Genomic DNA, 24,293 nt, shown 5'->3' with positions numbered 1-24,293 from the left:
TGGTTAAGCCACTTTGAGTGGCTTTTCTGTTACTTGCAGCCAGAAGCATCGTGGCTGATAATCAGGTGGTGAAGAATGAATGAACGCCTTCAGCAGAAGGCAGCGGGAGGAGCCTGGGTCAGGGCTGGGTGGATGTGAGGACTCTGGAAGGACCTGGAGCCTCCAGGAAGATGGCCTGATGTGCTGCCTGACATGGAGGGGCCAGCTGGGGTCTACAGGGGCTGGGTGGTCGGGGATATCCACCCCTTGTCTCCACCAGTTGCATTCCAGCACACAGTCTTGGCTCAAAGGGCTAAACACATGCCTGCTACAGAGGGGATTTGAACCCTGGGCAGTGTTTTAGTGAACCCCAAGTTTCGCTTCAAAGAATCAGTATGTCAGTATGTTCAGCTCTCTTATTCTTTAATTCTCTATTTTAAAGTTTCACTTCCTTGTAATTCCAGTAAAGAACCTTCTCCACCGGTTCTAATCAGCCGTTCACATCTGCTCCCCCTCCCCCTGGCTCCATCCTGACTCATCCCAGTCACCTGATCATCCCTGGACACCTGCTCTGACCTGCCCGGAACCGACCTTCCCGCCAAAACAGCCACCCTGCCACTCCAGCTCGGACCAATCGAGATTAGTCTAGCTTGTGTGGTCTAACCCTGGCCAATAGGGGACAACACAGCAAGTAGGGATGACCCCCGCCTGGCATAAGAACCTTTTCCCCACTTGTCCAAGCATGGGACCGCCGTTGTTCATCCTTACGGCTGCATCCTTCATAAGGATAAACTAGCAGTAAACTGCCCGGCTGAGAGGACTTATCTTCTTCGAGTGCTATTTCTTTTGCAGCATCAGAATTGTACTTATAACAACAGGATGGCCTTTCAGGTTCACAGTTGTGGCAAGAGGATTTGACTCTGTGTGCCTCAGTCTCACCTCCAAACCACTGCAGAGCCATTTCCTTTTCTTTTTTTTAAGAGACAAGAGTCTGAGCAACATAGCAAGATCCCCATCTCTCCAAAAAAAAAAAAAAAAATAGCCAAGCGTGAGTGCGTCGGTGCATGCCAGTAGTCCCACCTACTCTGGAGGCTGAGGTGAGAGGATTTCCTTGAGCCCAGGAAGTTGAGGTGGCAGTGAGCTGTAACTGTGCCACTGTACTCCAGCCTGGGTGACAGAGAGAGACTTGTCTTGAAAAAGGAAGAGAGACAAGTTCTTGCTCCATTACCCAGGCTAGAGTGCAGTGGCACAATTATGGCTCACTGTAGCCTTGAACTCCTGAGATCAAGCAATTCTCCCACCTCAGCCTCCCAAGTAGCTGGGTCTACAGGTGGCGACAACATGTCAGGCTACTTTTTAAAACATTTTTTGTAGATACAGGATCTTGCTGTGTTGCCCTGGGCTAGTCTTCAACTCCTGGCCTCAAGCAATTTTCTTGCCTCAAACTCCCAAAGTGCTGAAATTACAGGCCGTGAGCCACCATGCCTGAACTAAAAGCAAATTCTCCAACTAGATATGCCTTCCCCTACTCCTGCTGAAAAGATCTGTGAAAGTGGGAAACTAGGTAAAAAACTCACCTCCTCCAGGAAGCTGACCTTGATAAGTGCTCCACACTGAATTGTGTTTTCTTTCCTTTTCTCTGACTCTGAAGGTTGGGATGACAGGATTTGCTCACAAGGCAAGGTAGGGTGTGCCATATGGTCCCAAGATTCCCTTCCAGCCCAGACTCACTGCATGCACAGGGTGCCAGGGAACACTCACTTCTGAGCCTCATAGAAGGCTCTCTCAGAGCCCCCACTCTTCACAGCCCAGCCCCTATATCAGGAGGAGAGGGTCGGGCTAGCTGCTTGGTGGAACTCCAGCCCTGGCTGACCCCAGCTCTTTCTCCAAGCTTCACCTGCTGCAGAGGCACAGTCAGGTGGTGAGCTGTCACCACTAAGGGTTCTAGGTCACCAGCCTCAGCTAGCCTCAATCTGATCAAAAATCTACCTGCTTTTCTCTGCCTCTCTCACTCTACAATGAACAGGTCTGAAATGGCTTGGATTTGTGTCCCAGCCCAGATCTCATGTTGAATTGGAATCCCCAGTGTTGGAGAAGGGGCCTGGTGGGAGGTGACTGGCTCACGGGGGAGGATTTCCCCTCGCTGTTCTCTTGATAGTGAGTGAGTTCTCACAAGATCTGCTTGTTTAAAGGGTGTGTAGCACCTCTCCCTCACTCTCTTCCTCCTGTTCCGGCCATGTTAGACGTGCCTGCTTCCCCTCACCTTCTGCCATGATTCTATGTTTCCTGAGGCCTCCCTAGCCATGCTTCCTGTACAGCCTGCAGAACCATGAGCCAACTAAACCTCCTTTCTTTGTAAATTCCCAGTCTCTGGTATTCCTTTACAGCAGTGCGAGAACAGACTAATACAAGGTCCATCCTGCATACCTTCTGCCCTCTGCCCCTTGACCTCTCCACGCCTCTCCGCATCCTCAGCAGAGCACCTCCCTCCTTCCACCCAGAGCCAGAGAAGCCAGTAGAAGAGAATCCCCTCAGCTTCCCGACTGTAACAGATGATCTGTGTGTCCTCATTCCATCAGCCCTTCTTGGATTTCAACTGCAGCTGTGCAGACTGTTCTCCTCCTCCAGACTGAAGCATCCCACTCCAGCCTGCCACTCTCTCTGCTGGCAGGAGGGCAGGAGTGGGACTCATGCAGCCTGCAGACACAACAGACCCAAGTGGGAGCCAGTACCCCTCCTGTCTTCCTTGGATGAGGGAATGGGTAGATAAATGTCCTTCTAAAGGACAACTCTGAGGTGTCTCAGAGGGTTCCAGTGGGATTGAGCACCAGTTGCCCATAGCAGCAGCAATTCCATTTCCCTCTAACTTCTGGAACTAACCTTCCCTATCTCTCCAGAGTATTTGGCACTACTGTCCAGTCCCTACACTTGTTCCACCTCCCAGTGCTCTGCTGGATTCCCTCTTCCCACTTGGAACATCTCTTCTCAGCCTTCTCTGCCAGACCCTCCTCCTGGTGTGGCTACTATGTGTTGATGCTTCTCAGGGAGGGTCCTGTGTTCATGTGTTCTCACATGGTGTACTCTCTTCCTAGGAGTCTGCCCTTGCTGGTAGCTTCAGGACATCTGCATTTGTGAGTGTCCAAGCCAGACCACTCCCTGAAGCAAACACCCAGATATCCAGCCACCTGGCGTTCACCTCCGCTTGGGTATCTCCAAGGTACCACAGAATTAGTACATCAAAACTTCCCACTACTGCCTTTACCCACTCTTCCTGTGTTCTCCATCTCAGCAGGGGTACCAGTCTCTGTCCAAATAGGGCACAAGTCATACACCACTATGGGAGCCACCTATACTCTTCTCTTTCTCATCCCAATGTCCCATCTACACCAAATCCTCTAGATTTGGCTTCCAAAATCTTTCCTGCACTTGTCCCTATCTTATTACCACCGAGCTTTGTCTAGCCATCTTCACTCAAAATAGCAACCTAACTGGGATTACCAGATAAAATACAAGAGGTCCAGTTAAATTTGAATTTCCAATAAACAATGCTTTTTTTAAGTGAGTATGTTCCAACTGTGACACAGTTTTACACTAAGCAAGTATCCAGGACTTATCTGAAATTTAAATCTAACTGGGCATCTATTTTTAAATCTCTTTTTTAGATAAAATTCCATGAAATTCCTAAAATATTTCAAGGACCATCTGTATTTTTTGTTCGCTAAATCTGGTATTCTTGATCCTAATTAATCTCTCTTCATCACATTATAGCCTGATGACCTTGTTCAAACAAAATTTGCTAAGTAGATATGATTAAATTTAGTAAGTACATTGCAATCACTAGATCCATCACTTTTAAAAAGTATACAAGGAGATGCTGTTTGTAAAAAAACTTAATAAGTAAATTAAAATAAAATACAAAAAATAATCAACGCAAAAGAAAACAGAAAGGAGAAAATGGACTAATAACAGAAGGCAGAAGTAGAAATCAAATGATGAAAGCTCAGAGTTCAAAAAGATCAATAATTACATTAAATGTAAATGATCTAAACACATCAATTAAAAATCAGGGATTATCAGAATTAAAAAATAAACACAACCCGACAATATGCTGTATAACGATATCAACAGGATAATAATAAAAGAAATGCCTTGCAAATGTAAATTTTTTTAAAAAAGCTAGAATGGCAATTTTAATATCAGACAAGTTAGATTTCAGAGTAAGAAAAATTACCAGGGATAAAGAGGGGCATTTCACAATGATAAAAGGATCAAGTCACCAAGGAGACATAACACTCTTAAATGAGAATGCACTTAACCACAGAGCTTCAAAATGCCTGAAGTAAAAACTGATAGAATTGAATAGGGGAAAAGACCAAATCTGCAATTATAGTTGGAGATTTCAATTATAGTTAGATATTTCAATACTCTTCTTTCAGTAATTGGTAGGACAAGTATTCAGATTAGCAAGTCTGTGGAAGAACTGAGCAACTCTATAACAAACTGGATCTAATTAGCATTACAGAATGCGTCCCCCATCAACAGCTGAATACACCTTCTTTTCAAGTGCACACAGAGCACTCTAAAAATTGAAGTCATACAAAGTATATCCTCTAACCGTAATGGAATTAAATTAAAAGTCAATAGCGGCCGTGTGCGGTGGCTCACGCCTAAAATCCAAGCACTTTGGGAGGCTGAGGCAGGTGGATCACGAGCTCAAGAGATCAAGACCATCCTGGTCAACAAGGTGAAAGCCCGTCTCTACTAAAAATACAAAAATTAGCTGGGCATGGTGGCGCGCGCCTGTAGTCCCAGCTACTGGAAAGGCTGAGGCAGGAGAATTGCTTGAACCCACAAGGCGGAGGTTGCGGTGAGTCAAGATCATGCCATTGCACTCCAGTCTGGGTAACAACAGCAAAACTCTGTCTCAAAAAAAAAAAAAAAAAAAAAAAAAAAAAAAAAAAAAAGTCAATAGCAAAAATATAACTGGTGAATCTCCAAATAAGAGAAATGAAACAACACACTTATCAATAATCCATGGTCCAGAGGAAGTCTCAAGGAATATTAGAAGATATTTAAACTGAACAAAGATCAAAGTACAACATACTGAAATGTGTGAGATGCAGCTAATGCAATGCTTAAAGAGCATTTATAACATTAAATCATTTACATTAGAAAAAAAGAGAGGTCTTAACATATCAATCCAAGTTCCATCTTGAGAAACTACAAAACTAGAAAAAAAAGAGCAAAATAAAGCCAAAGCATGAAGAAAGGAATTAAGAGCAGAAAGCAGTAAAATTGATTAATCTGTAGCCAAATTGGCAAAGGAAAAATGACACAAATTACCAATATTAGGAGAAAATTGATATATCACTACAGACTCTGCCATTAGAAGGATAATGAGAGAACACTATCACCAACTCCACACATATAAATTCAACAACTTACATAAAATGGACCAATTCCTTGAAAGCCAAAAACTACCAAAACTCACACAAGAAGAAGCAGATAAGCTGAAGGGTACTGTGTCTATTCAAGAAATTAACTTTGTAATTAAAACCTTCCAAAAAAGATCTCCTAGCCCAGTTAGCTTCACTAGCATATATATAATTATTTTTTGAGACACGGTCTTGCTCTGTTGCCCAGTCTGGACTGCAGTGGTGCAATCACAGCTCACTGCAGCCTCAACCATCCAGACTCAAGTTATTCTCCCACTTCCGTAGTAGCTACAACTACAGGCATGTGCTACCATGTCAGGGTAATTTCTTTTATTTTTAATAGAGACAGGGTCTCACTATGTTTCCCAGGCTGGTCTTAAACTCCTGGGCTCAAGTGATCCTACTACCTTGGCCTCCCAAACTATTGGGATTACAGGCTTGAGCCACTGCACCCAACCATTCACTAATACATTTAAATCAAATATTTAAAGAATAAACAAGGCCTGGTGTGGTGGCTCACGCCTGTAATCCCAGCTTGGGAGGTTGAGGCAGGTGGATCACGAGGTCAGGAGATCAAGATCATCCTGGCTTACATGGTGAAACCCCATCTCTACTAAAAATACAAAAAATTAGCCAGGTGTGGTGGTGTGCACCTGTAACCCCAGCTACTCAGGAAGCTGAGGCAGGAGAATCACTTGAACCCAGGAGGCAGAGGTTGCAGCGAGCTGAGATCATGCCACTGATCCAGCCTGGCAAGAGAGCAAGACTCTGTCTCAAAAAAGAAGAAGAAACAACACCAATCTCTTCCGGAATACAGAATAAGAGGGAACTTTTCCAAATTTATTTTATGAAGCCACCATTACTCTGGTACCAAAACCAGAAAGAATAAAAAGAAAGGTCTTAACATAGTAATGCAAGTTCCATCTTCAGAAAACTACAAAACTAGAAGAAAAAAAAAGGCATAGATAGTACAGTAAAAGCTAACTGCAGACCAATATCCTTCATGAACACAGAAAAATCCTCAGCAAAATATTAGCAGACAGAATTTAGTAATACATAAAATGAATAATACACCATGACAGAGTGGAGTTTATTCCACAAATATAGGCTGATTCAATATTTGAAATTCAATCAATGTAATTCACCATATTAACAGACTAAGGAAGAAATATCACATGATCATATTGACTGAGGCAGAAGAAACACCTGACAAATTTCAACATCTCTTTATAACATCCATTAATAATAAAAGCTGTCAATAAATTAAGAATAAAAAGGAGCATCCTTAATCTGATAAAGGGCACCTACCAAAAGAAAAAACCTACAACGAACATCATACTTAATAGTGAAGGACTGAATGCATTTCTCTAAGATCAGGAACAAGACAAGGAGATCCACTCTCATCTCTCCCGTTACACATGGCACAGGAAGTCCCAGCCAGTGCAACAAGAGTCTCAAGGAATGAGAGTCTCAAGGTACAGGAAGTCCTAACCAGTGCAATGAGGCAAGAAAAAGAAATAAGAGGTGTTGGAAACAGATGCTTGGTGCCACACAAAAAAACAAATAAATAAATTAGCACTGAGACAAAAGATCTCTCAGCAAGGCAATTTTACTTTCTGCAGAAAGGGTGCTCTTGTTAGCTATATTGCTACGAGAGAGTACAACAAAGAAAAAACAGACATATTTATCCTTTATGCATTTGGAGTCATCCTTACTGCTCTGTCTAAATCTCCTTTGGTTGGAGCTAGACCTCACAGTCTAAAACTGAACTTGATTGGCTAATAACTTAAAACTTTCTTGAATAGGTAAAGGCAATGGAGAACAAAAGGAAAAGAGGAAGTCAAATAAGGAAGGGACAGGAAGTTGCTTGCAAAAGGACTTAGGAAAGTAATAGCATAAATATTTTGGTTAAAGCACAAGGGCATAGAATATATTACCTGCCTGTGAGCATGTCTAACAGCTGATAGGGCATAACAAGGAGTTATTAGCAAAAAGCAAGAAGGCTTTGAAGAAAGTCTTTAAAACAAACTATTATATCTAACACTTATGATTTATTCTTTAACAAGAAAGGAAACTTTGAAGAGGAACTTTTCTACTTCCCACAAGAGGCAACACAGATTGGAAAAGAAGAAATAAAATAATCCCTGTTCACAGACAACATGATTGTCTATGTAGAAAACATGGACTCTACTTAAACAGCTCCTAGAATGAGTAGAAATTTAGCAAGGTTACAGAATATAAGGTTAAGACACAAAAGCAATCCTATTTCTACATATTAGCAATGAATACTCTGGAAACTAAAGTATTTAAAAAAATACCTTTTATAATTGTTCTCCCAAAATGAAATACATAGGCATTAATATAACAAAACTTATACAAGATTTGTAAATGCTGAGCTAAGAAATCCGAAACCTAATAGAGACATCTACCTGTTCGTGAATTGAGAGACTCAATGAAATTCAATGTCCTCTCAAAACTCATCTACAGATTTAACCCAATACCAATCAAAATCCCAGTGGAATTTTTTGGCAGATATAAGTAGGTTTGTGACTGGTGGAGGATCTTAACTATATGTCCTCCAGGTTCTTGGCGTTTTGAACAAAGAATTGGACAAAATGCACAAACAAAGCAACAAAAGAATGAAGCAACGAAAGCATAGATTTACTGAAACAAAAGTACACTCCACAAAGCAGGAGCCAGCATGAGCCAGCAGCTCAAGAGCCCTTGGTTACAGAATTTTCGAGGTTTAAATACACTCTAAAGGTTTCCCGTTGGTTACTTGGTTGCATCCCGTGTAAATGGAGAAGTCTGAATGGTTGTGAAAGACAACCAATTAGAGGCTGAAGTTACAAAGTTACACCCTGTGCCAATGTCTGATTGCTTGTGGGAGGTAGTTTGCATTTTTCGTCCCAGATGCAGGGTTCTGGGGGCAGGTTGCAAAGGGAGTAGCCTCTGATCATTTTGTTACTTAGGGGTGAAGAAGGTGGGGTTTTCCTTTTCATTCAGTCCTAGGAAGTCAGCCCAAATCGGCCTTAGGTTCCCTGCCTCCAGACCCTATTCTCCTGCCTCAATTTGATTCTAAAATGTATATGGAAAGACAAGGAAACTAGAATAACCAAAACATTTTTGTAAAAGAAAAAAATTAAGCGAGGAGAGGTGTCTGGCACCTGTAATCCAGCATTTTAGGAGGCTGAGGTGGGAGGATCGCTTGAGGTCAAGAATTCGAGGCTAAGCTGGTTAACTGAGCAAGATCCTGCCTCTCCAAAAAGTAAAAATTAAAAAAATAGCCAGTGCAGTGATGCACCCCTGCAGTCCTAGCTACTCGGGAGGCTGAAGCTCAGGATGCCTTGAGCCCAGGAGTGTGAAGCTGCAGTACACGATGATTGTGCCACTGCACTACGGTCTGGGCAACAAAGCCAGACTTTGTCTCAAAAAAAAAATGGGGGGGCCAGGTGCAGTGACTCATGCCTGTCATCCCAGCACTTTGTGAGGCCAAGGTGGACAGATCATGAGGTGAAGAGATCAAGACCATTCTGGCCAACATGGTGAAACCCCATCTCTACTAAAAATATAAAAATTAGCTGGGTGTGGCAGCGTGCTCCTACTCAGGAGCCTGAAGCAGGAAAATTGCTTCAGAGGTTGCAGTAAGCTGAGATTGAGCCATTACACTCCAGCCTGGCAACAAAGCAAGACTCTGTCTTAAAAAAAAAAAAAAAAGTGAAACTGTAAACTTTTAGAAGAAAACACATAAATACATGAGAAAATCTTCACGGCCAGGTGCAGTGGCTCATGCCTGCAATCCCAGCACTTTGGGAGGCCCAGGTGTGTAACTCACTTGAGGTCAGGAGTTCAGGACCAGCCTGGTCAACATGGTGATACCCCATCGCTACTAAAAATACAAAAATTAGCTGGGCATGGTGGCGTGCACCTGTAGTCTCAGCTACTCAGGAGGCTGAGGCAGGAGAATCATTTGAACCCAGAAGACAGAGGTTGCAGTGAGCCGAGATCCCGCCACTGCACTCCAGCCTGGGCAACAGAGTGAGACTCTATTTCAAGAAAAAAAAAAAAAAAATCTTCACAACCTGGAGTTTGGCAAAGACTTCTACGATATGACACAAAAAGCACAGTTTATATAATAAAAAATTAATAAAGTTGATTTCATTAAAATTGGAAAATTTTATTTTGTGAAAGGCACTATGAAGACTGAGAAGACAAGCTACAGACTGGAAAGCTAATATTTGCAAATCATGTATCTGACAAAGGACCTGTATCAAGAATATGTAAAGCATTCTCAAAATTCAATAAACAAACAACCCAATTATTTCATGGGCAAAAGACTTTAGATACTTCACTGAACAGGATATACAGAATGCAACAGAATAGAGAGCAGATAACATGAAAATAACAAAACATGGAAAGGTACTCTGTGTCATTAGCCTTTAGGGAAATGCAGATTAAAACCACAACGAGATACCATGACATAACTATAAAACAAACCATCTAAAACACACCTGATGCGGGTCGGATACAGTGCAACTGGAACGCTCATGCACTGATGGTGGGAATGCAAAATCACACAGCCACTCTGGAGAACAGTGTGGCAGTTTCTCAGAAAGTTAAATATGCATGTATCATATGACCCAGCAATCCCAATAAAAAGGGGCTACTGAGCCATGCGACAACTTGAACAAATCTCAGAGGCATTATGCTGAGTGACAGAAGCCAGTCTCAACAGGATACATGTTACATGATTCCATTCATGTGACATTCTGGAAAAGGCAAAGCTGTAGCAACACAGAACAAGTGGTTGCCAGGGGTTAGGTGCTGGGGACAGTGGGTTACAAAGGATGAGTTTTGGGGCTAGTGGAATTGTCCCATATCCTGACTGAGGTAGTGGTTACATGAATCTATACGTGTGTTAAAACTCACAGAATTTCCAGCCTCACCTCCCCCTGCAGCCCCTCACTCTGCATCCCAAACACATTAGCCTTCTCCTGGCTCCGTGAAGGAACCTGCTGTCTCCCACCTCAGGGTCTTCACCCATGCTGGGTCCCCTTCCCTGTAGCCTTTCCCTTCTGCTCCTCTGCAGCCAGCATTTGTGAATTTTAGAGAGAGAAGCCCTCGGACCTGTTTGCCCCAGGAGGTGGTGGGCAATTGTCCGCCTTGCCCACCGCATTCAGCCCTCCTCTCCTCTGCCCCTGAACTTGCCATTGTCTTTCAAAACCTAGATTATAAAGTCAGCTAGTCGCAGTGGCTTATGCCTGCAATCCCAGCACTTTGGGAGGCCTAGGCAGGCAGATCACTTGAGGTCAGGGGTCCGAGAGCAATCTGACCAACATGGTGAAACCCCGTCTCTACTAAAAATACAAAAATTAGCTGGGCATAGTGGCGCAGTCCTGTAATCCCAGCTAGTCAGGAGGCTGAGGTAGGAGAATTGCTTGAACCTGGAGGCAGAGGTTGAAGTGAGCTGAGATCGCGCCATTGCACTCCAGCCTAGGCGACAGAGTGAGACTCTGTCTCAAAATAAAATAAAGTAAAAACCTATTTTATAAAGTAAACCTCAGAACACACAGGGATGTGGTGGGCTGGCTAACGCAGATACGAGTCCCCAGCAGGAACTGGCCTGGGAATTCCTGGCCACCCCGGAACCTGCACTTCCATATGACCCCAAAGGCCTGGGTAGGGAAAGGAGGATTGGGACTGCCATTCGGCAGGCACCGCCCCTGTCCGCACTCCCCACTCCCACGCCCCATCCTTCCCTCTCTCGGGTGGGCGGGTGAGTAGGCGCGGGGCCCAGATCCGACGCCTGGGAACGGCGCCCGCGCGCGCCGCGTTTGTGCTGGAGCGCGAGGCCGAGCCCCCTCTTTAGAAGCAACTTGAAAACCTTTTCGTTTATTCCTTTGTGAGGAAAAGGGAAAACAGGGCTGATTTCTCATCGGATAATTCGCCGGGGCTCCGGAGCGCACGGGAAATGGCAGGCTTGAGGGCACCAGGCAATTCGCTGAATTTCAGGGCCGGTGGCGCGATTGTTCGCGGAGCTGAACCCGGACAGCGCAGGCTGGGGAAGAGGAACGTGGGGAAGGCGCACCGCACCCACCTCCCCGCCCAGCCAGCCAGCTGGGTGCAGGGGGCCCGGGCTGGACGGGACAGGATCCTGGGAGCTCCGCTTCTGCAGCGGTCCGGGAGAGGTGTCTCTGGTCTCTGAGCCCAGGCCATTGGCGGTCAGGATAGGGGCGCCTCCCTCCAAGGCTGCGCTTCCTCATTCTGGCAGTCATCACCCCTTCTCAGCCTTAAGGGTCTCCCACTCTAGCAGAAATCACGCAGTTCCCCTTTCTCAGCTCTGGAGGCAGAGCCTCCGCCCGACCCCAAAGCAGCCTTCTGCACCAGCGGGGCAGCCGGACCACAAAGGCAGAAGCCCCTACCAGAGCCGCTGGCCACGAAGATTTCCCCTCCACCGTGGGGTTTCCAGAAGGTTTCCAGCAAGGAGAAGGGGGTTCAACAGAGCCATGGAGTGGGATGTGCCGGATGGAGGAGCCTTATGCCAGAAGCCTGATGGGCAGGTCTTGGGAAACCACCCCAGACTCAGCCCTGGGTCTCTGCATCCTGGCCCTTGTACCCTCAAAACATATGCAGAACCCCAGGCTTTCTCACACCTCCACTGTCCCCACCCTCCCCCAGGACCCCCATCCCACCTCCCCCTGGACAGTTGTAGCCTTCTCATGGTCCCTGGTTTCCTCACCTGCCCTCTGCTCTCAGTTTCACCCCCAGAAGCCTCAGAAACCCTGGCAAAATTGTTGCTGTCCTGCTCAGAGCCCTCCCTGCTGCCCACTTCTGGCGAGTGAAACAGTGTCCATGAGGCCTGTGCCCCTCCTGCATCACTGATCCACTCTCCTGCTCCCTCCAGCACTGAACTTCCGCTTAGCCTCTGCAGCTCTGCAAACAGCTAACCTCACTCCTGCCCCAGGGCCTCCGCACTGGCTGTTCCCTCTGCCTGGATGCTCTTCCCCCAGATAGCCACAGGCTCCTTGCCTGCTTCAGGCCTCTGCTCAAAGGTCACCTTCTCACAGAGGCCCTCCTGACCACCCCATCTAAAAAGCTTGCTCCCTTCCTGCCACCACCCTGCTCACAGCCCCACTTCCTGTCCCCAGCACTCACTGTCATCTTAGCATTTGTCTAACACCAGCCTCATAAGAACAGGATTTTTTTTTTTTTTTTTGAGACAGTTGCCCAGGCTGGAGTGCAGTGGCGCAATCACAGCTCACTGTAGCCTTGATCTCTCCGGCTCAAGCAATCCTCCCACTTCAGCCTCCTGAGTAACACTGGAACTACAAGTGTGTGCCACTACACCTGGCTAATTTTTTCTGTGTTTTGTTTATGTGGCCAAGGCTGGTCTGGAACTCCTGATCTCAAGTGATCCACCTGCCTCAGCCTCCCAAAACTCTGGGGTTACAGACATGAGCCACCACACCTGGCCAGGACAGCATACTTGTGGTCACTGCTGTGTCCTCAGCACCTGTAGCACCTAGAGCAGTGCCTGACACGTGATAGGTGCTTGTTAGATGAACATGGGATCCCAGGTCGGGATTCCCTTCTCACAGACAGCCCCTCTCACCATCCTCATCCTTAAGCCCCCACCAAGGAGCAGGAATGGGATCTGGAGGGCAGGTGGGAGGGAGCCCGAGGGTGAGCCACTGCCCTCAGACAGCCCTTGTCTCAGGGTCTTGAGCCTCACCTCCTCGGTGTGTGCCTTACCCTCACCTGCTCTCTCCAGCTTGCCCTGGCTGCTCCTCTCCCCTGAGCTTGCCCTGCATGAGGGCTGCCCGGCACCCAGTGTGTGACACAGGCAGAATTGTCATGGCACCTACTGCTGTGCCAGGAACTCAGCTATATCACCTCACCAGGTGCCACCATGACCCTGCGAAGTCAGTAGATACTCTGTCCCTATTTATAGGTGAGGAAATGAAGGCCCAAAAGGCTAAGAGATTTGCCCAAAAACACACAGGGAGTGAGACTCTACCCAGGACACCAAACCTCAGAGATCTGATTTCCTGATGCCACATGCCCAAGGTGCAGTCAGCCCACGACCCACAAATGCTCAGGCCCACTCCCCACTTCCCCTCCCTGCCCCCAGCCAGGTGTTCCTGACACCAGCATACAAGCTGTGGTTATTTGTGAGGGAGAAGAAAGGAACTTCTGTGTACTGAGCTCCTGCCGTGAGCTGGTTATCACACCGAGTGCTGTGCATACATTGCCTCTGTGAGCCTCTCGTGATCCCATTACATGGATGAGCAGACTGAGGTCAGACAGGTGAAGTAATGCGTCCCACCAGCTTCACTAATAAGTGGCAGAATGGGGCTTCCAGGCAGGCCCCAACACTCCGAGATCACCTGCCAGGCTCCTGAGGCTTTCCTGCCCTCCCCCTCCAAGCCCCGATGCCCCTGCTCAGGAAGCCGATCGTGGCAGCGGAGGTGGACAGGAGAGAGTGAGCAGAGGCAGGCCAGGCCCGGCTGCAAGAGGGTGGGGGGAGGCTGCTGTGTTAATTAATTTTCTGCCTCGGTGGGTCTGCAGCCCCAGCCGGAGCCCGCACAGTTGCTATCCAGTCTATTAAATAATTCTATCTGGAAAGAACCTGGCATTTGAGGGACCATGCTGATGGGCCTTTAAAATTTAATTGCCGTTCTAAATGAGATTAGACATGGGGAGGCGGGCGGGGTGAGCCCAGATGAAACCATGATTGTGTTTGAGAAGGCAGGAGGGGAGAAGAAAACAAAATCCTGTCAGCTCCTCTCAGCCCTGGCATTGCACACCTCCCTGACCACCTAGGGTGGGCGGGAACCCAGGCCTGAGTCCCCCAAACCTCCCCACACCTGGTAGAGCTTTGGGTCTCCTGTGGGCCCAGGTCCCAGCAGTCTCTCACCTTGGGGTGCCATCCCACCTTCACCAACTAAAACTCCTCATCCTTCCAGGCCTCACCAAAAGCCACAGCTCTAAGGAAACCCTCCCAGGCCCCCAGCAATGCCAGTGCCCCTCCTTAGCAGGGTGTGCCCCTGCAAGGAGAGACGACGGTCCCTTTTGGGTTCTGAGGAATGTGATGTCCACTGGATAATAACGTGGTTGGATCATATTTTGAGACCTTAAAAGATCTTTTTTAAAAATGTGCCTGAATGTCTCTTTCCTGTTTCTTTCAGCTAAGTGGGTAGCCAGCTCCAGGCTCCCCTGCCTTGGGGACCAGGGCCTGATGCTGGCCTACTCAGGCAGCTCCTGAGCCCACGCCGTCTTCTCCCCTCTCTGTGGCCTCTGCCCTGGGTTTCCTCTCGAGTCATTGAGACATGGATGCTTCCACTTGCATGTGGCTTTCCCTCAAATCAGCTATCAGATCTGTACACAGCCCAGAACTCGGGCACCCCCAAACATCATGGCCCACCAGCCACCCCCGCTCTCTCCCTGAGCCCTTTTCTCTATTTTCTCATTCAAGCCTCCACGCTTCCTTGCTTAAAATAAAATCACCCATTTCTCAGGAAATCATCCCTGCAAAGCATACACAGCTTCGAGCCTCTGAGCTTCTTGATTCCACAAACATTGGCTGGGTGCCTACTGTGTGCCAGTCACGGGGCTAGGGACAGCAGACGTGGGAATGAGCAAGACAGCTCCTTGTGGAGCTGACATTCTGGTGCAGAAAACAAACTACTCTAGAAAAGCTGTAAACAAGATCATTGCAGAAAATGCGAGGTGCCATGGGAAAAAGAGAATCCAAGTGACAGAATGGGTGAGTGGTGACAGCGTCAGGGTGGTTACACTGGATGAGGTGGTCAAGGGAGGCTGTCTGGGGAGGTGACACCTGAGGTGTGATCTGAGGCTAAGAAGCAGCCCACTGTGCAAACTCTGCAGGAAAGAAGCTCTGGGAGGACTGAGTAGGTGCAAAGGCCCTGGGGTGGGTGGCTGCTTGGGGGTTGGGGCAGCAGACCTAAGACCAGCGTTGCTCAAGGGTAGGGAGAGGAGTGAATGAAATGAGATAATGCTGGTGTTTTGACTCCCAAACTTTGGCTTATCAGGGCCATCGCCAGGGCCTGTTTGGAGAGGGGGCCTTGGGTCTCCCTGGTGAGGCCAAGTGGGTTATTTTGGTATAGGGTCAGCGTCCATAGGGGCAGCCACATGTGATAGAAATGAGGCCATAGGCATCATCGGACTGCACACACAGCACTGGCCGGCCGGCGGCCCAGAGGGAAGTCCAGCAGGGAGATGGTGCAGAGCCCAGGGCAGCACGGCTTCTGCATCTCTCGGCCAGACCCATGGAACAGTAGTGGAGGCATTTCCCACCTGGGCAGAGACCTGATCCTGTCCAGCGTCCCTTCAGCCCCAGCTGAGGACTCACATCGTCTCACACCTGCTCTACCTGTGGCTCCCTGCTCACGCCTCACTCCTGCTTTCACGTGACCTCCCATGCACAGTGCCGCACAGGGCTTCAGGTAGGCTGCCACGCATCCTCCATCACCACCATGCTTCTTCCCCACACTGCCCTCCTGGGGAAGAGCCAGCCAGGGGATCCAGCTGCCCCATTCACCCCTGCACCCACAGCAGAGGGTCAGGCTTGGGGCCCAGGGCCAGGCGTCCACCATGGGTGGCATCATGAGGCGGCGTCCTGAGTGTAACGAGAGGCAGGGGTTGCCGGCCCAGGTCCTGCACCCCACCCCACCTTGCTTAGGAAGAGCCTGGGGGTGGCAGCCTCAGCCACTTCGCCATGGGGGCATCCCAGGATGTTCAACAGTAAAACTCTTTTCTCAAATGAAGTCTAAGCAGAATCACAATGTGTAAAACAGATAAAAGTCATCTTCTATGAGTACAAACGCCTGATATGTTCACATGTACGCCACATTCTTATAATAGGAGAGAACATTATAATAAGATTAGATAAGATGAGAACAAGGCTGTTTTGCTGACTATGAGACAGACATAAGGGATTACTGGTGACAGTTTCCACCCTGCATCCGGCTCAGCCTCCGAATTGTTTCTGCCTTGTGTTGTGTTGTATGCTATTACTTATTCATACAGATAAGGAATTGTGAGTTAAAAGAGGGGTTGTTTTTCAATATTTTCCCTCCTTGCAAGACTCTTCAAATAAATACAGATGTAGGAGAATCTTTAGCCTCAGATCCACCCAAAGCAACCTTTCTAGTGATTTCAAGTGGTTTAAAAATTGTATAACATAATTGCCAGCCTGTATTTGTTTTTAGATACTATTTCATCATAAAAAGTGGTATTGAAAACAAACTTTTTCCACCCCGAGACAGAGTCTTGCTCTGTTGCCCAGGTTGGAGTGCAGTGGCACGATCTCAGCTCACTGCAAACTCCGCCTCCCGGGTTCAAGCGATTCTCCTGCCTCAGCCTCCCGAGTAGCTGGGATTACAGATGCGTGCCGCCATGCCCAGCTAATTTTTGTATTTTTGGTAGAGACGGGGTTTCACCATGTTGGCCAACCTGGTCTCAAACTCCGGACCTCAAGTGATCCACCCACCTTGGCCTCCCAAAGTGCTGGGATTACAGGTGTGAGCCACCACGCCTGGCCAAAAATGAACTTTAGGTGAAACATTTGTGGACTCTAAGTCCCTGCAGAGTTCCCCAGGGGTCTGCAAACATGGTTTGGAAGCCACCAGCTTAGTGACCACTCTCACTTAGCCATCCTTCCGCTTGGGGCCTGGGACCCCCTGAAACCCAGCTAAGTCCATCTTTCCCAAAGACTCACACAAGCGCAAAGTAGGAAGGGACCCCATGGCCATGTAGTCCAAGCCTACCTTCTGCAGAATCTCCTCCATAGCCCTTTGACAGCTAGCCCTTCAAGCTCTGTTTGAATACCCAGAGTGACAGGGAACTCACCACCTCACCATGAGGCTACCTGGTCTGGTCCATTGTTGGACTGCTCTAGCTGTTAACCATCTCTTCCTCTCTGAGCCTGTTTCCTCATCTATTGGAATGAACATAATAATATTTATCAAGCCATACGGCCATGAACATCGAATAGGATGACAGATACAAAGCCGCAAGACATTGAGTCAGCGCATCTTATGGGTTCGACAATGTTTAGTTTCTTGTGCCCTTTCCTGCCCTCCAAAGCCCTCATTTTGGAGGAGTAGACAGCTTTACGCTCGCACGGACAAGCACACAGGGTGAAATGTGCTTTGTGTGCCTGGAGGGGGATGGGGGATACAGGCTTTTGGGGGAGGATCCCACGGGAAGCCTGCCTGGAGAGGCTGCCCATGAGAGAAACAGGGGCTGCGCTTTCAGCGAGCCTTGCCAACTTCACACCCCCATGGCCCATCCCTATTCCTAGATCCCACTCACTCCCGCCCCCCACCACCAGCTTCAGAGCCTCATCTGTCTTCCCTCCTGTCACCCAAGCTGGAGCGAAGTGGAGGAGGCAAGGGGATTAAATCCCAGGGCCGCTAGCGCCCCCACCAAGGAGCTGGTACTTCATTACCTGCTTGCCCAGCTGTCTGCAGCCATCGATCGGCCCTGGCCTGAGTGACCTCGATCGTTGGGCAGTATGTTATTTACTGGCTCCTGTCCTGAGCCAGCTGCAAAGAGGGGAAAGGGCTGGGCCAGAGTTCACAGCCCACAGCCCTTGTCTGAGGGCCTCATTCCTGAGGCAGAGAAGTCAAGGCCACAACAAGCCCGAGGTGGGAAGGAAAGGAGGGTGGGTGGCAGGGAGCGCTCTAGCAGGAGTCAGGGTCCTGGGCCCAGCCCGGTGTGCATGGCTGCAAGACCTTGGCTGAGGTCTCTGGGCCTTCCCTCTCGGGGCCCCAGTGCCCTCTATGAAAGGATGTGAGGGAACCTACCAGATTCACCAACTCAGCAGCATGCAGGGGATGGAGGGAAATGAAGATGAGGCACGGGCCCAGGGTGGGGGCAGCACCTGTTCAAAGGGGAGCTGCCCAGGGTGGCTCATGCCAGTCATCCCAACACTTTGGGAGGCTGAGGTGGGAGGATTTCTTGAGGCCAGGATTGAAGACCAGCCTGGGCAGCATAGTGACACCCTGTCTCTACCAAAAATATTAAAATTGTTTTTGAAAAGGAGTGCTCCACCTCCACTTTCGCAGGTTCTCCCAGCAGGCACGAGAGCCCAGCGCTGCTCTCAGTCTCGGGACTTCTTTCCAAGCCAGCCCTTGTGATGGGGATCCGGGGAGTTCTAGGAAGGCAAACGCCCTGGACAGCCCTCAACCAGTGGAAGACAGAGTTGGTGGACAAGTGCCCCAGTCTCTTCCTTCCCATGGTCACTTCAGAGGCGTGGCTTCCGGTTCTGCTGCCAGAAGGAACCCAGGTGCCACAGCAGTCCTGGCTCTGTCCCGAACCTTCCGCTCTTCCTGCTTCCTGTTCACTCCCCCACCTCCCTTGCTCCTGCTGCTGGGGCTCGCCTCCCAGACACACAAGTCTGTCCTCACCTTGGGCTCTGCTTTGGGGGAACCCAAGCCAGCTTGTGCAAGGGAAACTGCAAATGCAGATTTGGATGGGAAATCTGCCCGTTTTCAGTGGGGGCCCAACAAAACCAGTCTGAGAGCTGGTTTTGACACACAAGCCCTGGGTTTGCAACCAAATACTCTCCAGTCCCTGCCGAGTCGGGCATTCTGTTCATGTCACTTCCCCAACATTTATTGAACACCTAGTGTATTCACTGCACAGGGGGGCTGTGAGGAGGCTCAGCAACCAGCCAGCAGGGTAAACAATGGAGAGATGGTCCCACTGGTGTGCACACTCTTACAGAAAGGTGTCCACAGCGCCGGGGCAGGAGGAGCCAAGCTGCGGGGCTCTGGCTCAATAGTAGGGTAGGTGGTCTAGAGAGGCTTCTTGGAGGAGACTGCATTTGAAGTGGGCCCTGGCAGAGCAGAGGTCTTGGAGAGAGGGGTCCAGGATTGCTGTCGGTCATTGCCCCCTACCTCTCTGTGGCGCTGCCCCAAGCTCCTTTGGAAGGTCAGCCTGCTGAGGAGTACGTAATCCCTATGGCTTCAGCTGATGGGATCAAGGCAGGCACCTAATCCAGGACAGCCAATAACTAGTGAAGAGGCTGCCTTCCCCCATAGCTTGACCTGGAATCTGCTCAGGAGCTTGACCTGTCCACAGCACTGTGCAGGGAGCATTCACCAGTGGATGTGTGGAGGAGGGGCAGAGGAAGGACTCAGGGAGGCTGTGCAGGATCAAAGCCATGAGGCAGCACATTCTATGGGTCATGAGTGAGCGGGAAGCTGGCTGGTGGCGAGAGGAGAGTGAAGCGCTTTCCAGAGGCAGTGGAGACCCACCTGTGTCCCTAGGGTGTTCAGAGATATGGAGGATCTGTATATAGAATAGGATAAGAGACCAGAAAGCGTGCTGTGGCCAGATTCCAGGAAGTACTCCGGTCAGAGAGGTGTGTGCCCTGGACAGATCTGGCCCAGGGCAGAGGAGGGACTGGAGTGGGAGGAGGGTAGTGGCAGCAAGATGTCCTGGGCCTGAGCCAGGTCAGGGGCACTGGAAAAGCAGGCTCAGGCCCTCTGCTCTGGGGACCACATTGCCCAGGCAGAATCGTAGCAGGTGTACAGGGGGTGGGGCAGAGAGAACAGGGGCTGCTGTTTCCAACTCGGGCAGCCAGGAGGACTGCAGGGCTACGGACCTAGGAGGAGAGGCTCGTTTGGGTTGGTTGGGTTCGGGCTGTGGTTTGAAGGTAAAACTGTCCCAGGCAGTTGGAAGTGCTAAACTGGAGCCCCGGAGAGAGGCTGGTAGTTCAAACCAAGCTAGGAGGCATCCGTGTCGTGGGGACCCTGTGAGGATTAGTTCTCCAAGAGAAGGTCCAGGCTAGTTGCCCCACCACCCCACATTTACACTACGTGCCCAAGAAACAAACTCGCAACTCACCCTCACAGCATCCTTGCAGCCAGAGATGACTGTGTAACGTCCTTGGGCAGCTGAGCCGGCTTCTCAGCTCAGTTCCAGCTTCTCTCTCAGTTCCAGCAACTGACAATTTCCTGTCAGTCACATTTAGCTGTTATAAGGACACCTCCTCCAGGGAGCCCCCTAGCTTGCCCTTTCACCTTCCTTCTGCCTTGTACAGACCCACATTGACACTCACCCACCTGCAAATTTCAGCCAGACTTCTTGTTAGGCAAGAAATAAAACGTCACTGTCAGTCAAGTCTTCTGACTTGCAGCTGCTCACTTTACCAGTGGATTCAGCGGCCAAGGGTGGTCCCGGAGCATTTGGACAGCAAGAAGGCGAGGCATTCACAAAGGCATTGGAGAGGTGGGGGTCTGGCAAGGTGGGTGGAGGCTGGGAAGCACTGCATGGCTAAGTTGAGGGGGTCAAAGTAGGTCAGAACACTGCCAAGGGCATGGCCCTGTGCAAGGGTAGGCCCTGGGCAAGAGAGGTCGGCAGTCACCGGAGACTCATTAAAGTGTCTGGAGTGAGCAGTGGGAGCTGGAGGCCGCGCGGAGGAGGCAGGGAGGGTGGGAGGTGAGGCAGCAGAGGCTGTGAGTGTGGAGCCCTGGCTCCTAGAGCCGCAGGGGAGGTTGGAGAGAGGTGAGAGTGTGTAGATTTGACACTGAGGCCTCGCTGGATTCCTCCTGTCTGCTCCCTCTTGACGTGCAGATTACTATAACTCGGCTGGCCCCACCATGAGAGGCAAGGAATCCTGCAACTGTGCCAGGCTTGTATGATGCCAGATCTGGGGCTGGGAGCAACTTGGAAAGCACATGGTCTGTCCCGCTTATGCTCCAGCTGAAGGTGGAGGCCCCAGTGACTCAGTGAGGAAAAGGCCTGGCTCCTCTCCTGCCACTGAGAATTTCTTCTCCTCCCGTGACCCCGCCCGTTCACACCAGCCCAGGCTAGCTGCAAACTAGAAAGGGATGAAGCGTGGGGAAAGAGGGCCTTGGTGGGAGGAAGGCAGGACCTGTGCTGGCCCTGGTGTGAAGGCCTGGGGGCTGGACCGGGGGGTGGACACAGTGTCAGTGGATGGCCCCTTCCCTGATTTCAGCCAGGGTGTCCTGCAGGCCTCTTTGCTAGAGGTCAGAGGGAGGGTCCCTGCTGAGGGCATCTAAATCTGACCACACTGGGTACATGTGGACCTGGGCCCCCTCGTCTCATTGGGTCCATGAGTACATGAATACCTGGGTATCTCTGCCTGGGGACAACAGCTCAAATCACTGTTCAGATGTCTGCACCGTCAGCTGCTCATGGGTTTGTGGGGATCTCCCTGCTATTCTGCAGATTCTTCATGCCAGTTTCTCTCTCAGTTCCAGCAACTGACAATCTCCTGTCAGTCACATTTAGCTGTTATAAGGACACCTCCTCCAGGGAGCCCCCAGCTTGCCCTTTCACCTCCCTTCTGCCTTGTACAGACCCACAGTGACACTCACCCACCTGCAAATAGCTGTTTGTTGTTCCCACATGTACTGGATCAGTAGTTTTCCAACTTTTTGGTGTCAGGCATCCGTTACACTCTTAAAAATTATTGAGGACCCCAAAGAGTGTTGGTTTATGTGGGTTTATCGATAGTTGTCATATTTGATATTAAAACTGAGAAACTTTCAAATATGCATTTATCAATTCATTTAAAATAAAACTAATAAACTCAGTTCATGTTAATATAAGTAACTTATGTTTGTGGAAGATAACAGTTTTCAAAAACAAAAGCGAGAAGAGCAGTATTGCTTTACAGGTTTGCAAATCTCCTACGTGTCTGACTTAATGAAAGACAGCTGGACTCTGTTATCTGCTTCTACATTCAATCTCCTGCAGTCTGTTGTTTGGGTGGAAGTAGATAAAGAAAACCTGGCTTTGCTCAGACATGGAGTTAGAACAGAGGAGAATTCTACGGGCCTTTTCAGCTGTGGCGGACGTTCTTCTTTGATACTACACCAAACCTCATCAAGTTGTAGATGCTTGAGGGTGACCCGCAGCCTGGATCCTAAAATCTCCTCAACAAACTTTTCATATTCTGCCATGTTGAAATCCAGCGGTCTGTCTTATACTCTGAATGGATCTTTACCCAAGCATGACTTCATAACACCATGCATGCATTGATCACTTGGAAGTCAAACTCTTTGAAACACTGGGAAGCTGTCAAGCTCATAGCAGCAAATAAAAGGTTTCCAAAATTCTAATTTTTGCTTGAAAGCTCAAATTTCTGTCCTTGGCACCAAATACTGTCAGTTGTTTTCCTTGAAGCAACATGCTCACTTCATTCATTTCCGAGAAAACGTATGCCAGATAACCAAGACCGAATGACTATAGTTGGTCTACGGTTGCTTTTCTCAAGTAAAAATGCTGTTCCACGGGGGTAAAAACGGCAATTTCAGCTCACAGCTCAAACAACCTCAAATGCTGTTCTTTTAGACAACCAGCGTTCTTCAGAAATGCTTCACACGTGCTTCTCATTTCTCTACACATAATACTAAAAAGAAGTGTACTCACGGATAGAGATTTAACGAAGTTAATTATTTTGATTGTTTCATCAAGAACATTCGTAATGAAACAGGCTTTTCTGTCTTGCCTGCAGGTGTGCGGTGGTGAAGACCGCCATGGCTACTAGGAGTGTCTGGTGCCACCACCAAGACCCTTGCTAAGCCACAGCACTTTGAAGCAGGTAGCTTTTGCAGCAACTGTGGCAAAGATGAACACAGTGAAAATGGCAGACAGCATCTTAGTGTTACTAAGAAAAAGTTTTGGCCAGGCACAGTGGCTCACGCCTGTAATCCCAGCACTTTGGGAGGCTGAGGCAGGTGGATCACAAGGTCAGGAGATCGAGACCATCCCGGTCAACATGGTGAAACCCTGTCTCTAGTGAAAATACAAAAATTAGCTGGCCATGGTGGTATGTGCTTGTAATCCCAGCTTCTCGGGAGGCTGAGGCAGGAGAATCGCTGGAACCAGGGAGTTGGATGCTGCAGTGAGCTGAGATCACGCCACTGCACTCCAGCCTGGGTGACAGAGGGAGACAGTTTTGACCTTGAGGCCTTCTCCCTAAGAGGGTCTTGGGAATCTCCAGAGGTCCTCAGATTATACCTTGAGAACTGGGTCTCCGAAGGCAAGGACCATATAAACTTGTCCTGTGTCCTGGGGCAGAGGCGATGGCCATCACACATGTGTAGAAAATGAGTCGACACTGCTGAGCGCATGCACCCTCAGGACCACTCGGGATGCAGGCGCTTTTGTAATCACACCCATTTCACAGGTGAGGGCACTGAAGCCCAAAGAGAGCAGCGCCTCACTCGACCATGTCGCACTCCGTTAAAAACAGAATCATGTCAGCCTCCAGAAGTGAGGTGGGGAAATGACTGTGCTCCGTAACCTCTCAAGTGCCCCTGGAGACAGGAGCAGCTGTCAGAGAAACATGGACCCCAAGAGGGTAAGGGCTGGCCCAGGTCTGGAGCTCTGGTCTGTCAGGGTCCTGGACACCAGAGCTTTGGGATCAGCTGGAGAATGGCCCCAGTGCTCCTGGCCCTGTGTACCCAGTGACTGAACAGCCCCTGCTACCCCACCCCACCCAGAAATGCCTCCCTTCCAAGCTCCTTCTCCTGGTCCTGGGACCCAGGCCCTGCGGTCCCATTCCGGTTGGGCTGTGTGGCTCCCCTCCCTGGGCCACCTGGACAGTGGGGTGGTGGGTGGTGGCATGGCTTCTCTCACCCCTGCCGCTCCCTCTGGCTGGACAGTGCTGGGCCCTCCATGTTGTCCCAGGGCTCCCTGAGACAGCAATTGCCTCTGGGAAGTGGCGGAGCAGGCTGACAGAATCGGTTAACACACCACCGCCTCTCCGCTGTTTGCTGAGGCCCCTGGAGGCCCCGTGCTCATTTTATTCCCTCCCAGAATCTCAGAAAAGTAAATAACCACCCGAGCTGCTCTAGCCGGTAAACAGCCCAGAGT

General features: G+C 49.4%; 1 long non-coding RNA gene across 16 annotated transcripts in view; it reads left to right on the top strand.

Annotated features, from left to right (window-relative positions):
- The window catches only part of LOC128931277 (uncharacterized), a 189,570-nt gene that overhangs the window by 104,458 nt on the left and 60,819 nt on the right, over positions 1–24,293 (top strand). For 8 of the 16 annotated variants that reach the window (XR_013534081.1, XR_013534078.1, XR_013534084.1 and 5 more), the window contains exon 5: positions 444–24,293. This exon is cut by the window's right edge. The exons of 7 other annotated variants lie outside the window; for them this stretch is intronic. This is a non-coding gene — a long non-coding RNA (uncharacterized LOC128931277). The remainder of the gene's footprint in view (positions 1–443) is intronic. One more of the 16 variants, XR_013534080.1, reaches the window with a different exon arrangement.

The sequence above is a fragment of the Callithrix jacchus genome, chromosome 4 (assembly GCF_049354715.1).
Source record: "Callithrix jacchus isolate 240 chromosome 4, calJac240_pri, whole genome shotgun sequence".
Classification (NCBI taxonomy): Eukaryota; Metazoa; Chordata; class Mammalia; order Primates; family Cebidae; genus Callithrix; species Callithrix jacchus.
The sequence above is the reverse complement of the archived record's forward strand: the minus strand, read 5'-3'. Positions and strand labels throughout refer to the sequence as shown.